This window comes from Psittacula echo (assembly GCF_963264785.1).
Source record: "Psittacula echo genome assembly, chromosome: 1".
Classification (NCBI taxonomy): domain Eukaryota; kingdom Metazoa; phylum Chordata; class Aves; order Psittaciformes; family Psittacidae; genus Psittacula; species Psittacula echo.
In genome coordinates, this window is record NC_137735.1 from 163,418,532 (window position 1) to 163,433,701 (window position 15,170).

Below are 15,170 nucleotides of genomic sequence, written 5' to 3' on the forward strand. Positions count from 1 at the left end.
CAGGCCCTTGTCCAAAGCCCCTCTCCAGGTTTCTTGTAGCCCTCTTAGATGCTGGAAGCCTGATGTATTTGCTGGAATATTTCCTGATATGCACTGATTAATAAATCCCCATTTGAAGTGTATAACCATCCTTTCAAGTGCCACATTTTCAACGTGCCACGGAGCAGACAGCACCAATGTGTTTAATTCTAGTGGGTGGTGACACCTTCTGGATGCTGAGCACATGAAACTTCATGTGTCACCTGGGTAATGGACTGAAAGCGATTTTTTCATGATCCATGGTCAGTGGTGTAGTAGGAGGCGAAATCAGCCCAGATCTGCTGTTACCCAGGCTTGTTCTATGTATTGTTCCAGCATATTTTGTTTCAAACTGCTTTTAAATCACAATGACTGGAATTTGAACACTGCAGATTTCACCTGCATGTTTGGAAGAAGCCCATAATGCTATTTCCATATTGTTTTCACTGTATCTCTATAGTTTTTCATTCTGAGACAACGTGGTGCATCTGCAGCATGCACGATCTGCCTTTCAGATATGCAGATGCAGAGCCTCGCGTATCTAGTCAAATCAGTGTCGAGCTGCTTTTACAAACTATGTGACAATGTACAACCTCCTATCTGAGAACTGGATCAGACTCAAATTGGGACTCAGTCCAAAAAACAAAATACTGCAATCAATCTACTGGCTGTGTCAGCATTCAGAGTCGTTTCTGTTATATACACTGCAGGGAAAGGATGTGGAAAATACATGCTAGCGTCCAGAAATGTATTCCTGAGTCATGGAGGATGGCAGATATGGGTGTTGTTAATAGGAGCTGCTTAAAGGTATGGGGTAATAGATGCCAAAGGCGATGTTCTAAGCCTGTGTGACATTAAGGAAGTCACAGTGTGACACTCTGAGTGCCATGTGACTTCCCTGTTTACACTCAAACCAGCTGTAAATGCATACGAAATAGCAGTGATGGAATGATCTGCTTGCACCACATCCTTGGTCCATGGTCCTCAGCCTTTAGATCTGCCCTTGGTTCCAGCTGGGATTTGCAGAGTTCAGATCCTTGGAAGACCATACTTTAAATGCTGATGTGTTCAGACTGGATTGACCTCTTGCTTAATGCCTTATGCTTCCTTCCCTTCCGCCTGGCCTGCTGCTATTCTTGGCTTCTGGCTGGTACTGCTCATCCGTCCTCATGTGATGCTGGGGCACAGGGCAGGTGGGCTTCCTGCTGCCATCCCATGCTTGCCACTGAACACTCTCATATTCAGTGCCCCAGAGTTACCTTTGTGTCCTGAAATTTGGACCTAAATTCTGTCCTAAAATGGAGCTGTTTGAGCGAGTGCAGAGGAGGGCACAGAGATGCTGCGAGGGCTGGAGCAGCTCTGCTCTGGAGCCAGGCTGAGAGAGCTGGGCTGGGGCAGCCTGGAGAAGAGAAGGCTCCTGAAGGGGAGACCTGAGAGCAGCTCCAGTGCCTAAAGGGGCTGCAGGAAACCTGGAGAGGGGCTTGGGACAAGGGCCTGTAGGGACAGGCCAAGGGGAATGGCTTTAACCTGGCAGAGGGGAGACTGAGATGAGCTCTTAGGCAGAAGCTCTTCCCTGTGAGGGTGCTGAGGCGCTGGCACAGGGTGCCCAGAGAAGCTGTGGCTGCCCCATCCCTGGCAGTGCTCAAGGCCAGGTTGGACACAGGGGCTTGGAGCAAGCTGCTCTAGTGGAAGGTGTCCCTGCCCGTGGCAGGGGTTGGAACTGGGAGAGCTTTAAGGTCCCTTCCAACCTGTCATGGTTTAAGCCCAGCTGGTTACTGGGCACCACGCATCCGCATGCTCACTTCCTCCTCTTCTCCCCCCCACCTCCCAGCAGGGCAGGGAGGAGAATAGAAAGAGTGTAAACCCCACAGGTTGAGATAAGAACAGTTCAGTAACTAAAGTAGAATACAAAACTACTGCTACTGTTAATAATAATAAGGGAAATAACAAGGGTAGATAAGAAGAAACTAAAAAAGGAAAGGGAAAAAAATAATAAGCAGCAGTTTACCACCCACCGACCTATGCACAACCCGACCTGAGCAGTGATCAGTCGCTTTGGGGTGACTCCCCCCAGTTTCTATCCTGGGCATGACATGCTGTGGTGTGGAATACCCCTTTGGTTAGTTTGGGTCAGGTGTCCTCTCTCTGCTTCCTCCCAGCTTCCTGTGCCCCTCCTCACTGGCAGAGCATGAGACTGAAAAGTCCTTGCTCAGAGTAAGCATTACTTAGCAACAACTAAAAACATCAGTGTGTAATCAGCACTGTGCTCAGGCTAAAGTTGAAAACACAGCAGTGCAACCGCTACCGAGAAGGAGAAAAATCACTGTTAGAGCTGAACCAGGACACTACCCAGACCAGCCGGTGATCCTATGGAAATCTCAGTCTCAAGAGAATTGTTCACCTCTGCTGCTGCAAGAGGAGGACTGTGTGCCCATGTAATGCTTCCCAGATCACCATAGGCAGCACTCCAGTGCCTGGCATGTACTGCATAGCAGCAGGGTCGCTTTGGGGTTATAACAGCAAATCTTCTAAAAGTAATCACACTTTAGAAGTGATTCAAGCTCTCAGGTTTCTGGCTGAAAGCCAACTGCTGAGGTTTAATCTGCACCCTAAAGCTCTGCCGGTCTGGAGTTCTGCCTGCGTATGGGTAGAGGCACAGGTATCAGAATGGTTTCGCTGACAAAAGGCTGCAGGACCTTTAATGTCCACAGCAAAAATAAATACACTTTAAAAGGTTTTGTAATTACTATTACACTGTAGATGTGTGGCAGAATACACAGGTGGGATTTGGCTCTGATATAAAGACCAGACAGACAACATCATTTATATATACTCATACATGTCTGCAAGTGTACAAGGGGGAATACAGTTGCCCGCATATTGGTGTCTGGTGCCTTTGAGACACTTCAGGTTATCTGGGGCATACCCATAGGGCTGACAAGTACAACATGAGTTCCATGTTAGTTTTGTTTGGGCCAGGCAGAACACAGAACATCACCTGCAATGACAGGAGGTTTTCCTGCTGCGTTTAAGCAGATAAATCTCGGCCTGAGTGTCCAGGCTCCTGTTGTAATTGCTGGAGATGCAGTTTGTCACTGAAGTCCAGAGGGTGGTTCTGCTCACCAAACATTAATACGTGGTTGCTGAAATGCTGTCCAGCAGCTACTGGATCTCCGGTGTGTGGACCACTGGTTTTATTCCTCTGACACGTAAGGTGAAACAAACAGGACTAATAAACCGTTTGAAATCCAAAGCGGTTCACATTTGTGCAGTGAGCATCTCAGAACCCGCAAAAATAAATTAGAATGTGAAAAACTTACTGTTTCTATGCAGCTGGAGCCCTGTGCAGAAGGAAGCCATTAGACCCGAGGCCAAGAATTTTCCATCATGAGTGCAATCACGGCTGATTGCTTACACCTCCCATATAAATTTCAGTGTCCTGAGTATGTTTATTTACCCATTAAGCACTTTCCTTGCGAATTAGGATTTTGGTTATGTTTTACCATGGCTAACTAGTATTCAGTGAGTTATTCGTTCAGGGAAGTAGAGAACTCTATCTATTGAGCCAAAATACTGTGGCACCTAAGAAAACAGGGGGTTGTTCCTATTTCCTGGTTTCTGTCTGTCTTTTATTGTATCTTGGTTTAAAAAGAAGCCAACAATCAACAAGCTCACTGTGATTGCTTTGGATGAGGCCTCACCAGAGAGCATCAAAGTACAGTGTCCCTTTGTGAAAGGAGTTTTTAATGACTGCTAATTGTACTTGGTAGCTTCATTGCTGAAGGGAAGTGGAGGTGACCTCACCCTGGAAGCTGTCAGGCTCACACTGGTGTCATTCCCTGCCTGAAGAAAAGGTTGTGGTTTGGTTGTTGCTGGTTTTAATGAGGAGCATTGGTGGGCTCAGCAGCGTTGGAAACGCTGCCCAAACTCTGTTTGAGTGCTCTGCTTGTCTCTGAGCAGTTCAGCTGCAGAGCTCTGTTAACAGTTTAGAAGCAAGGGCCCAGCAGTCTCAGACCTGTGGTCTGTTGGTTCCGGTAGCATCCCTAAGAGCAGCCAGTACCAAAGACTTTAGGGAGAGGTGATGGAGTCCTTATAGAGGATGATTGCCAAAGATTTGAGGGTTTACTTCTTCTCTTTCATACTGGCTAATTAATAATCGTGGATGTTTTCATCCAGAGACTTGATTTCTTAACCCATTGTAGTTCTTGGCTTTGGCACAGCCTGGAGAAGAAGAGGCTTCAGGGAGACCTTAGAGCAGCTTCCAGTGGGGCCTGCGGGAAACCTGGAGAGGGGCTTTGGACAAGGGCCTGTAGGGACAGGCCAAGGGGAATGGCTTTAACCTGGCAGAGGGGAGACTGAGATGAGCTCTTAGGCAGAAGCTCTTCCCTGTGAGGGTGCTGAGGCGCTGGCCCAGGGTGCCCAGAGAAGCTGTGGCTGCCCCATCCCTGGCAGTGTTCAAGGCCAGGTTGGACACAGGGGCTTGGAGCAAGCTGCTCTAGTGGAAGGTGTCCCTGCCCGTGGCTGGGGTTGGAACTGGATGAGCTTTAAGGTCCTTTTAATCCAAACCAGTCTGGGATTCTTTGCATTTAAACAAATGCGAAGTATTCCCTTACCTTTTGCACTGCAAGCTGTGCAGGGCAGTGTTGGCTTTAGGTGTGTTTGTGCAGGTGCCAGGGTGTTAGTAACAGACCAGCCTTTAGTTGTGATCATAATGTAAATGTCTAAATATTTATGGAGGCTTTAGCTGACTGAACATACATCCTTCTCTCTGTGTCAGGAGAGGGATGAACTGGAGTACTCTTTTGTCTCTCTTCAGTAGTCGGTATTTCTTAAGCTGTTGCCTTGCTCGATCTTAAATGAACCTTCCCTAAAATATACTGAACTTTACAATTCCCTTGCAGTTCATCCCATGCCATCTGCCACAGTGTCTGCTGTGTATTTCAGTCCTGACGAAACCCCCCATTTCTCGTGGGTCCCTCCGCACTCCTTCCTAAGGATGCTGTGACAAGCAAAGCCGGCAAGTTGTTCCCACCTTTATTGCTAATTATATGTCAATGTAAAGACACCAGTTCTGACAACCTGTGTCCTTAGAGGTGTTTGAATACCTAACTCACAGTGAAACCATTAGCAGTGAGGCTCTTGAACATGCCTGAGGCTCTGGGCTGGGGTCTCTTTTGCTCAAGCAGTCTCTTGCTTACTTTAATCATAGACCCATAGGATGGTTTGGGTTGGAAGGGACCTTAAAGCTCATCCAGTTCCAAGCCCCTGCCATGGGCAGGGACACCTTCCACTAGAGCAGCTTGCTCCAAGCCCAGTACAACTGCCAGGGATGGGGCAGCCACACTCTACTTTGTCTCAGATGTGTACTTAAAGCTGCTGATCCTTCCTCAGTATCATTTCCATTGACAAGAGAGCAGGGTGCCAGCAGTTCTCTCGACAAAGGAAGAAGCATTCAGCTGTTTTATCTTCTAGCCCTGGCCTGGGGAAACCTGCAAAGTCAGTGAGCTTGGTCCATTGAATGGTTCTCCTCACTGCTCTGCCAAAAGTGTTGGGAACTGTGGTCTGGAGCTCCCACTTTATCTCATTCCTTTGCTTTCTGCTGCTCATTAGAAGACAGAATTGAATCTCCGTGGTGTGAGATGTCAGGGCTGCCTGACATGGTTCTCATTCTGCGGCTCTGGGGTTTTGTTTAGGCGAAAGGAGCTAAATTCTTCCTGAATTAGGCACATTTTTCAGTAGAAACACTGAACGCTGAAATCAGGTCACTTTGCACTGACTTTCTTCAGTCCTTCCTTTGCTATCTGTAATGGGGGGGTTACAAGTGCACTTTGAAAGGATTTTTCTAACAACTATGGTAGTTTTGTGGCATTTCTGCAATTGTACCAAAATCTATGTTAAATACAAATACTCCCAAACCTGTTCATCAATCAGGGTAGAGTTTGGCATCTTGTTCTGCTTTGTTGGGTGTTTTTCCTTCTGTTGTTAAGAATGTGGGACTGTTCTCATCTTTGCTGTTAATGTTACTGTACAAAGCACTCTGAGTGATGGAGGTGGGTACAAAATGACATCTGTAGGATTTAGCTTCTGAAGTGGTAGGTACTATGTTGGGTAGGGATTTACATCTGCATCAGCACTGAATACTGGTTCATCCTGAACAGAAATGCAGGAGACTTAGAATCATGGAATGGTTTGGGTTGGAAAGGACCTTAAGATCATCCAGTTCCAATCCCATGCTGTGGGCAGGGACACCTTTCACTAGACCAGGTTGCTTAAAGCCCCTAACCCATGTCACTAAGGGCCTCATCTACATGGGTTTTTAACACTTCCAGGGACAGTGAGTCCACCTATTCCTTGGGCATCCTGTTCCAGTGCCTGACCACCCTTTCAGGGAAGAAATTGTTCCTAATTTCCAATCTAAGCCTCCCCTGGCACAGCTTGAGGCTGTTTCCTCTTGTCCTGTCATTTGTTACTAGGAACACAGTTACACCCCTCTGTTTTGAATAGGTGCAGAATGCTGTCTTAACTTGAGCCTGCCCTGCAGTGAGCATAAAGCAAAGCTGTATTCCCAGGTTTGGGCTGAATATCTCATTTCTTTACAGCAGACCCTATTTCAAGCTCAGGAGGAACAGCACACACGGCTGCTGCAGCAGCAGATGCAAATCCCTGCCGTGGTGGGAGAGCAGGGTTTGTTCTCATCTTCCACATCATCACAGCTTCCTGCACTGCACCACCCTGCATCTGGGCACTAAGAGCGTTCATCATGAAGACAAGAGGCATACCCAATGCTGCCAGGCAGCAGCAAACCTAGCACAGCTTCCTCTCTAGCACCGGAAGAGCTTTTGATGATGGGCTTTGGGGACACACATTCCATGTGGGCACAACTAGCTCTCAATTTCCAAAATCAAAACAACTTGAAACTGCCCCAGAGCAAAACTAAATGAGTGCAATAATACCAGAGGATTGAGCAACATGCTAAGGACGTGTTGTTTCCTTTAAGGATTCTGACTCTAAATGATGTCACTTAGATAGTTGGGATGTTTGTGAGCACTACAGGGCTTGGAAAGGGAAAGCAAATCGGAAAAACACTGGGAAGCTGAACAATTTGTTTTGTTTTATGACTCGCTGGTAGTTTAATGAGGGAGCTATTACTCATGCACTGTCACTGCACATCTAGAAAATTCCTCTGGGTTTCAAAACTGGCAGGAGAAAGTAGTTTCCTAAAAACCACCGAATTAATGAGATAAAGCCCATTGCTCAGGAGCCCCTGACAGGAAGGGTCAGAGGCGGAGCTGTGCAGGACTCACAGTGTGTTGGAAGCCTTCACCCCAGGGTGTTGCGAAGAGCAGAGTGCTGGTGGCGATGGAGGAGTGATACAGCAGATATGCTCAGCACCTCGCTTTTCATGTGCAGTGCTTTGGGGAGAAAACAGATTGGTTTGGTAGTAGGAAATCCTTCCCCTCCATTCGCCATATCTGGGGTACTAAAGAGATTTAAAGTAAGGTTTTCATACTTATGGGCAGTGGTAAAAGGCAGTACATGGGTAATATTGACACTGAAAATGAGGGAGGTAGACTTACAGAGAAGAGAAAGAGCTATTCGTTGTGTGGACTTAATTATACAGCTTGAAATGAACTTTCACAGTTTCATAATCTGTCTGGCAGACTTCTGACTTCCTGCTTTGTGTCTGCATTCTTGGATAGGTCTGTACAGTGCACTTTGTGTATTTACTTATTTCAGCTATTTTAGCCTATCTTGTCACATCCAGACAGGACACACATTATCCTCGTCTCAACTTGAAACCTAATGTAACTTGAGACCTAATGTAAAGGATGAGTGCTGTTCCAGTCTGATGTAAGAGAACACAGCAAACACAAGACTGCTCCAGACTGGGAACGCAAGTGAATATATTCCTCCCCAAGCCCCTGACACAATGACTCCCTTGTAGCATAAGTTCCTGTCATTCCTTTTGCAAAACATGCAGCTAAAGGAGGGGCTGTTAGGAGGGAAATCCGTAAGGAATCTGTGAAGTGTGATACAATGATTAGTAATAGAATTCATGAGCCACTGTAACAGTTCTGCTTAAATCACAGTACCTCAAACGGCATCAGTCATTCCGTGTCTTGTTTCAGTGCTATACTATAGTCTGAATCAGTTTTGTCTCCTGTGTTCCTGTCCTTGTAAGCACTTCCAAAATCCTTTAATTATTGATTTCCCCCCCCTATACAGACTTCAATCCAGAATATTACCATTTTTCCATGAAAATACAGCGGCAAGACAGGAAAAATAGTATATTTTAACCTTCGCATCAAAGAGATGCTTGCCTGTGTCCGCTTATGCGGGCAGCATTCGTTCTCTTTTGAAATACCCAGTTCTGAGCTGGTTTTGAGGTTTTTTTCAAGCACATAGATGCCCAGTTTATGATTCTGTGCTGGATTTTTGCCCTTGGGTGTGGAACTCACTGCCTGAGCCAGAATTAGGAAATGCTGTGGAAGTGCTGGATCACAGACCAGAGCTCGTGTTTCCAGGAGAACGGGACAGATTGAGGCTGTAAAGGCTGAGGAGGCACTTGTGGTATTAGAAAAGGTGGCAGGAGTGTGGATGTGATGAATTACCATTATTTTGGCATCAAAATAACCAGCACAAATGGAGGTACTTCAGAGGGACCTCGTTTGTGGTGCATTGGACCACAGTTTGGGCATCAGTATTCTGAGGATATGCATATCAATTGTATCCGGGGCTGCATCAAGAGGAGCATGACCAGCAGGTCGAAGGAGGTGATCCTGCCCCTCTACTCTGCTCTCGTGAGACCTCACTTGGAGCATTGTGTGCAGTTCTGGTGTCCTCAACATCAAAAGGACATGGAACTGTTGGAACAAGTCCAGAGGAGGCCATGAGGATGATCAGGGGCTGGAGCACCTCCTGTATGGAGACAGGCTGAGAAAGTTGGGGCTGTTCAGCCTGGAGAAGAGAAGGCTGCGTGGAGACCTCAGAGCAGCCTTCCAGTGTCTGAAGGGGGCTACAAGGATGCTGGGGATGGACTCTTCATCAGGGACTGTAGTGACAGGACAAGGGGTAACGGGTTCAAACTGAAACAGGGGAAGTTTAGATTGGATCTAAGGAAGAAATTCTTTACTGAGAGGGTGGTGAGGCACTGGAATGGGTTGCCCAGGGAGGTTGTGAATGCTCCATCCTTGGCGGTGTTCAGGGCCAGGTTGGATGAGGCCTTGAGTGGCCTGGTTTAGTGTGGAGCGTCCCTGCCCATGGCAGGGGGTTTGGAACTGGATGATCTTATGGTCCTTTCCAACCCTAACTATTCTATGATTCTGTGATTCTATATACAGGGCAGTGAGCACAGGGAAACTTAGGTTGTTCTACCTGGAGCAGTGTGACCGTTGAAAGGGGTGCTCAGCCTCATGCATTCAGTCTGTGCTGCTTTGGTTTTCCGGGGTTGTGTGAAGCTAAAGGCTGAGAAGACATAAAAAGGAGCTCTCCTGTTTCCTGGGTTAGTGCTTCCTTGACTCCAATGGCAGTGAGCACCAGTGCTGCTGTGCAGCCTTGTTCTGGAAAGAGCTCCGGTGCTGGCATGGATTTTAGTGGCTTTTGGGTTCTTTCAGGGGGTTTATATGATGTTGAGTCTGCTTTTTGTCTAAATGGATTGCAGCAGATTCTAGGTGAGAAGCAGGTTCCCTCACTCCATGCAGGATCGTGAGCAGCAGGTAACGCCGGGCTCTAATAACCTGCTGATGCTCAAGCAGTAACAGAGTAGAGAGTTTTATCATTTCAGACTCCAGGCACCTAAATTCTGCCAAATTTAGGCAAAACAAAGGCAGGCCAGGTGCCTGGTGCCTGCAGCCTCCCACTCTGGTGGCAAAGGGCACTGGAGAGGCAGATGTCTGCAGACTGTTCAGCGCTGCATCACCCTTGGAGTGAAGGATGAGGCTTCCCCAGAGCTCCAGTCGTGTGTTCCGTGCTGATACAAGAAGAATGTTATCTCTTGCTATTGGTGGAAATCTAACTTCATCTTCCTGCTAATGAGGGCTTTAAGTAGTCTTAACGTTATGGTTCTGCTGATATCTCTCTTGGCTAGGTGTGTGTCCTTCACCGCTTGTGCCCAAGCGAAGCTGCTCAAGGTGGATCCTGTGCAGACGTATGTACCTACAGCATTCAAACAACTGTCAGGTTTTACATTTAAAGACTCCTCTTTTTATTCAACCTTACTTTGTCAGGACCTTTGCAGCTGGCATTACATAGCACATACTTCATTATCCCAGTCATCACTTTGACCGTTTTGTCCTTTTAACCTCCCCAGTTGCTACACTAGACAGTTGTGGGGATAATCTGGAGTGAATTTCCTTGGCTGGTGTTGAAGCCACAAAGAAATCCAAAGTAGTTCCGTGAAAAATGAATCTCTCTATGAAACTATTTGCAATGGACTGAAAGGGGGGAGTATAGAATGAAAAAACCCAGCTGCAGGGAAGTGGCTGTGGGGACACCATCATGGGCTGGCAGATGTCACATTCCTGCATCCATCATCTCGGACCTGTTTTAACCACACTGCTCTTAGTGCAGAATGGCCAGCCCTGCTGAGCGGGGAGCAGACCTAGCTGACGCATACTTACTGCTATTTATCATGGAGTCCTGAAACCCCGGGTTGGAAGGGGCCTCAGGGATCATCTGGTCCAGCCTTTCCAGGCAAAGCATAACCTAGACTAGATGTCCCAGCACCCTGTCCAGACGAGTCTGAACAGTGTCCAATGCTGGGGAATCCACAGCTTCCCTGGGGAGATTATTCCAATGGCTGATCGTTCTCAGTGTGAACAGTTTTCCTCTTGTGTCCAGTTGGAATCTCCCCAGGAGTAACTCGTGCCCATTATTTTTCCCATGTGACTCTTTGTCAAAAGCAAGTCTCTGTCTCCTTTGTAGCCACCCTTTACATACTGGAAGAGCATTATGTTATCTCTTTGTAAGTGACTGTAGCGATAGGACAAGGGGTGATGGGGTCAAACTGAAACAGGGGAAGTTCAGGTTGGAGATAAGGAAGAAGTTCTTTACTGTGAGGGTGGTGAGGCACTGGAATGGGTTGCCCAGGGAGGTTGTGAATGCTCCATCCCTGGCAGTGTTGAAGGCCAGGTTGGACAGAGCCTTGGGTGGCATGGTTTAGTGTGAGGTGTCCCTGCCCATGGCAGGGGGTTTGGAACTGGATGATGTTAAGGTGCTTTCCAACCCAAACCATTCTGTGATTCGATGTGCATTATCTCAGTCAGTTTTGCATCTGTCTTGGTTACAGTTTCTTTTCCTGCCTTCAAGTTCCCCTTTTCTCATCACGTCCAATAAATTAAATGGAACTCACAAGATACTACAGAGCGACACCAGGATGTGCCTGTTAACAGAGTGGAATAGATTAATTACACACCGTGAACTAACTGAACTCATTTAGTAATTGATGAATTAATTTAATCATGACTGTTGTGAATAGGAAGCCTTGAATGCTGGCAGAATAAAGAGCCAGCCCTCTTCTTCACTGTATCATTAGGGGTTTCTATGGGTTTAGTTTCCCTTAGGCTGGTGATGGCCACATTTAGGAAGTTACACCCTTCATTTGCAACTTGGGGTTCTTTGTGATTCCATCCTGCATCACTTCCAGGCTGAATTCCTTGGAAGCTTTGACGTTTCCAATTGCTTTTTCTTAGCCAATTGTCAGCACTAGCTCTTAATCCTTATCTTTTTTACACTGGTCAAACATTCCACACCATCAACTGTATTGTCCAGCTCGAGATTCCATCCTGACTGCATGTCTGTAATTCCAGGAGTTTGTGATCTTCGTGAATGGTTTGTACACAATGACATTCTCTCTGTGCACATTCTGCATCTTCTCTCTGCCAGATTTCCTCTGCAAACACAGATCTGACCCCTGTGCAGTCAAGTGTCATATTTGCACCTCTGCGCACCACTTTATTTCTCATCTGAGATGTGTGCCTGACCTGCACATACGTGAATTGATGGCAATCATCTGCAGCTCAGAACAGTTTCAGCAGAAAAGAGCTTTCTCCTGTGCCAACCCTTTGTAAATGCCACAAAACTACCTTTATTTAAGCCTCTATTTCAAAGCTATATCTTGCAGTGATGCCGAGATAGGCCGTCAGGCTGTTCATCTGCCTTTAGATCAGATTTTATTGTTTCATTATTCCTTATGCTTGCTCTTTTTATGTCTCTTCATTCTTCCTTGCCTCAGGCAGTAAACTAGAAACCAAACTCCTTTGATCCTGTTTTATATGAAGCTCCTACATCAGTGTCTTGGTCCATGGCAGGGACTCTGCCCTGCTACAGTGGTTTTACAGTGCCTCCCTTAGAAGTCCCTGGGAAAGTAAATCAGGCTCACACCATGGTTTGTGTTGGAAGGGACCTTAAAGCTCACCCAGTTCCAACCCCTGCCATGGGCAGGGACACCTTCCACTGGAGCAGCTTGCTCCAAGCCCCTGTGTCCAACCTGGCCTTGAACACTGCCAGGGATGGGGCAGCCACAGCTTCTCTGGGCACCCTGGGCCAGCACCTCAGCACCCTCTTTTTATCTTGATGATGTGTTTGCCCTGTAACAGTAATCAAATACATGAACTGAGTAGTAAAAGGGGTTCAGGAGTAAGGGTCAATAAATACTCAAAGCTGTGCATGGTCAGGTGGATGTAACCAATTCCAGTGCTGCCAGTTGATCCAGATGTGCCTTGCCCAATGTGCAGTGAAGATCCTTCTCATCTCCTGGTCTTTCCAGTCTCTAGCACAACTTACAGGCCATTGATCAGTCCCTGAAATCTACAGGTAAAGATTCATAAAGATCTTTGCCCAGAGAAGCTGTGACTGCCCCATCCCTGGCAGTGTTCAAGGCCAGGTTGGACACAGGGGCTTGGAGCAAGCTGCTCTAGTGGAAGGTGTCCCTGCCCGTGGCAGGGGTTGGAGCTGAATGAGCTTTAAGATCCTTTCCAACTCAAATCCTGCTTTGATTGTATGGGAAGCATTACAAAAACGGTATTACACACATATTAGGCAAATGAGACATTTAAATATACCACTTTATAAATTCCAGGTGCTCATCTCATGAGAGAACCTTGCATATGCCAAAGGAACATATTGTCTGAGAGGAAAACCTGTTTATAAATATATGCAAACTGAAAGGTAAATAATTGCTGTTTCCAGTAAATTGATGGAATATTCTCTCTCTGCATTGATTATGTTTCCCGCTGTGCAGTATGTTGTGTCAATAGAGCTGGCATATATTATGTTTGTTGCCCTGCAGCACCAGAGTGTAGGAAGTGGTTATCTTTTAAGATTTCATTTTGGATTCCGCTGCTTCAGCACAGCAGAGAGGAGTTCAAGGGTGCTTTGGTTCGCTCTGTAAATATTTCTGGCTTGGGTTTGGGGCTTTTTTGCAGTGTCATAGACGACGGGAGGAGTAAAGAGTATTTGTCTTCAGCTAAAAGCTCCTCTGCAGTTTGTTTGTGAGGCATGGGAATTAATATGGCATTAAAAACAATCACATTTAGAATCATAGAACCAGCCAGGTTGGAAAAGCCCTTTAAGCTCATCCAGTCCAACCATTCCCCAGCACTGCCAAGGCCACCACTAACCCATGGCACTGAGGCCTCGTCTCCACGGTGTGTGAACACTTGCAGGGATGGTGACTCCAGCCTTGTTCCAATGCCTGAGCACCCTCTGGGGAAGGAATTGTTCCTCAGCTCCATCTAAACCTGCCCTGGTGCAGCTTGAGGCCGGTTCCTCTTGTCCCATCCCTTGTTCCTTGGGAGCAGAGCCCAGCCCCTCCTGGCTCCATCCTCCTGTCAGGCAGTTGTAGGGAGCCATCAGGTCCCCCCTGAGCCTTCTCTTCTCCAGACTGAACCCCCCAGGTCCCTCAGCCTACCTCTCTTAATTGCTGTCTGTATTGTCTATGTGATCAGTTTAATTTCCCTACCTTTTCAGTCATTGTGGAGGCTTTCAAAGCAGTCAGTATTTGAGTTTATATTATACCAGAGGAGAAATACAAAAGGTAAACACTTTCATATGTGTTTATTGTTATTTTTAAGCTATATGTAAGACCAATTCTTTCCAGGTCACCTTTCACCCTTTGACAAACTAACACCATCATTTATGTAGTGATATAATTGAATCCAGATAAGCAGAGAGGCAGCAGTTACAGGCGCCTGGTTTTAAGAGCTCACTTTGTAGAGCCAGAAGTGGATGTGATACGATGCATGGCGCAAGGACACAAACAGCAGGTCTGGTTTGTGAGTGCTCCATGACGGGCATTTCTGTTCAGCACTGGGATTAGTGCTTCTGTTGAAATTTATATAACACTGCATTGCCAGGGTGGTTTCTAAAAAGGATGCTTATCCTTCACGTTGCAAAAGCTTTAAGTCAGAAGTATTTCAAGCTGAAGAAATCTCTTCTTTCTTTCCTAAATGACGATCATTTTTCTCCCAGATGCCTACGAGATACTCTTGCCTATGTAAGACAGCAGTGGGAATGAAAACATACATGGTTTTAGAGTGTTAAGACATAGACAAGCAACAGTGAGTTTTGTTGTGGGTGGTTACTGTGCTAACATACCTTAGAAAACAACAAGGAATTGCTGGTGTTCATTACGGTTGTCCTGTATGACTTTTGCAGGGTAACATCCGCTGGTTTATGCAGCAAATCATGATCACCTTCGGGGGGGGGGAAAACCCTCTGTGTTCCTGCCTCTGCTGTCCCAAAGATTGATGTTTGACAGAAGAGCAGTCAGCTGCTATGGTGATGGGCACAGTGAGGAACATGGACAGAAATAGCGGCAAGGCTGAAGCCAGACTACTCCTGCTTCCTTCTGGCTTCAGTTGCCTGTTCGGCGTTCGATGGAGGCTGGTTTCAAGAAGGGAGGAGGTTATTTTGCTGGTTTCTGCCTCAGATTCTCCCAAACAACACAAATTAATGCTCAGGCTTTTAAACAGCAGAGGGAGATACTCCAGTGGGTGCTGTTTGTACAGGACTGCGTGTAATTCCCTGCAGTGCAGCTTGCGCCCTTGTGCTTGAATTTGGACGCGCTGAGCTCTCCCTCCTTCCATGCGAACTGAAGTCAGTTTTCAGTGATGCATAATTCATACACCGAAGCCTTTGTCACAAAAACATGA

The 15,170-nt window shown here is 46.7% G+C and overlaps 1 protein-coding gene across 24 annotated transcripts in view; it reads left to right on the forward strand.

The window, feature by feature from the left end:
• The window catches only part of LOC308224887 (uncharacterized protein), a 153,519-nt gene that overhangs the window by 118,351 nt on the left and 19,998 nt on the right, over window positions 1-15,170 (forward strand). The window lies entirely within an intron of this gene.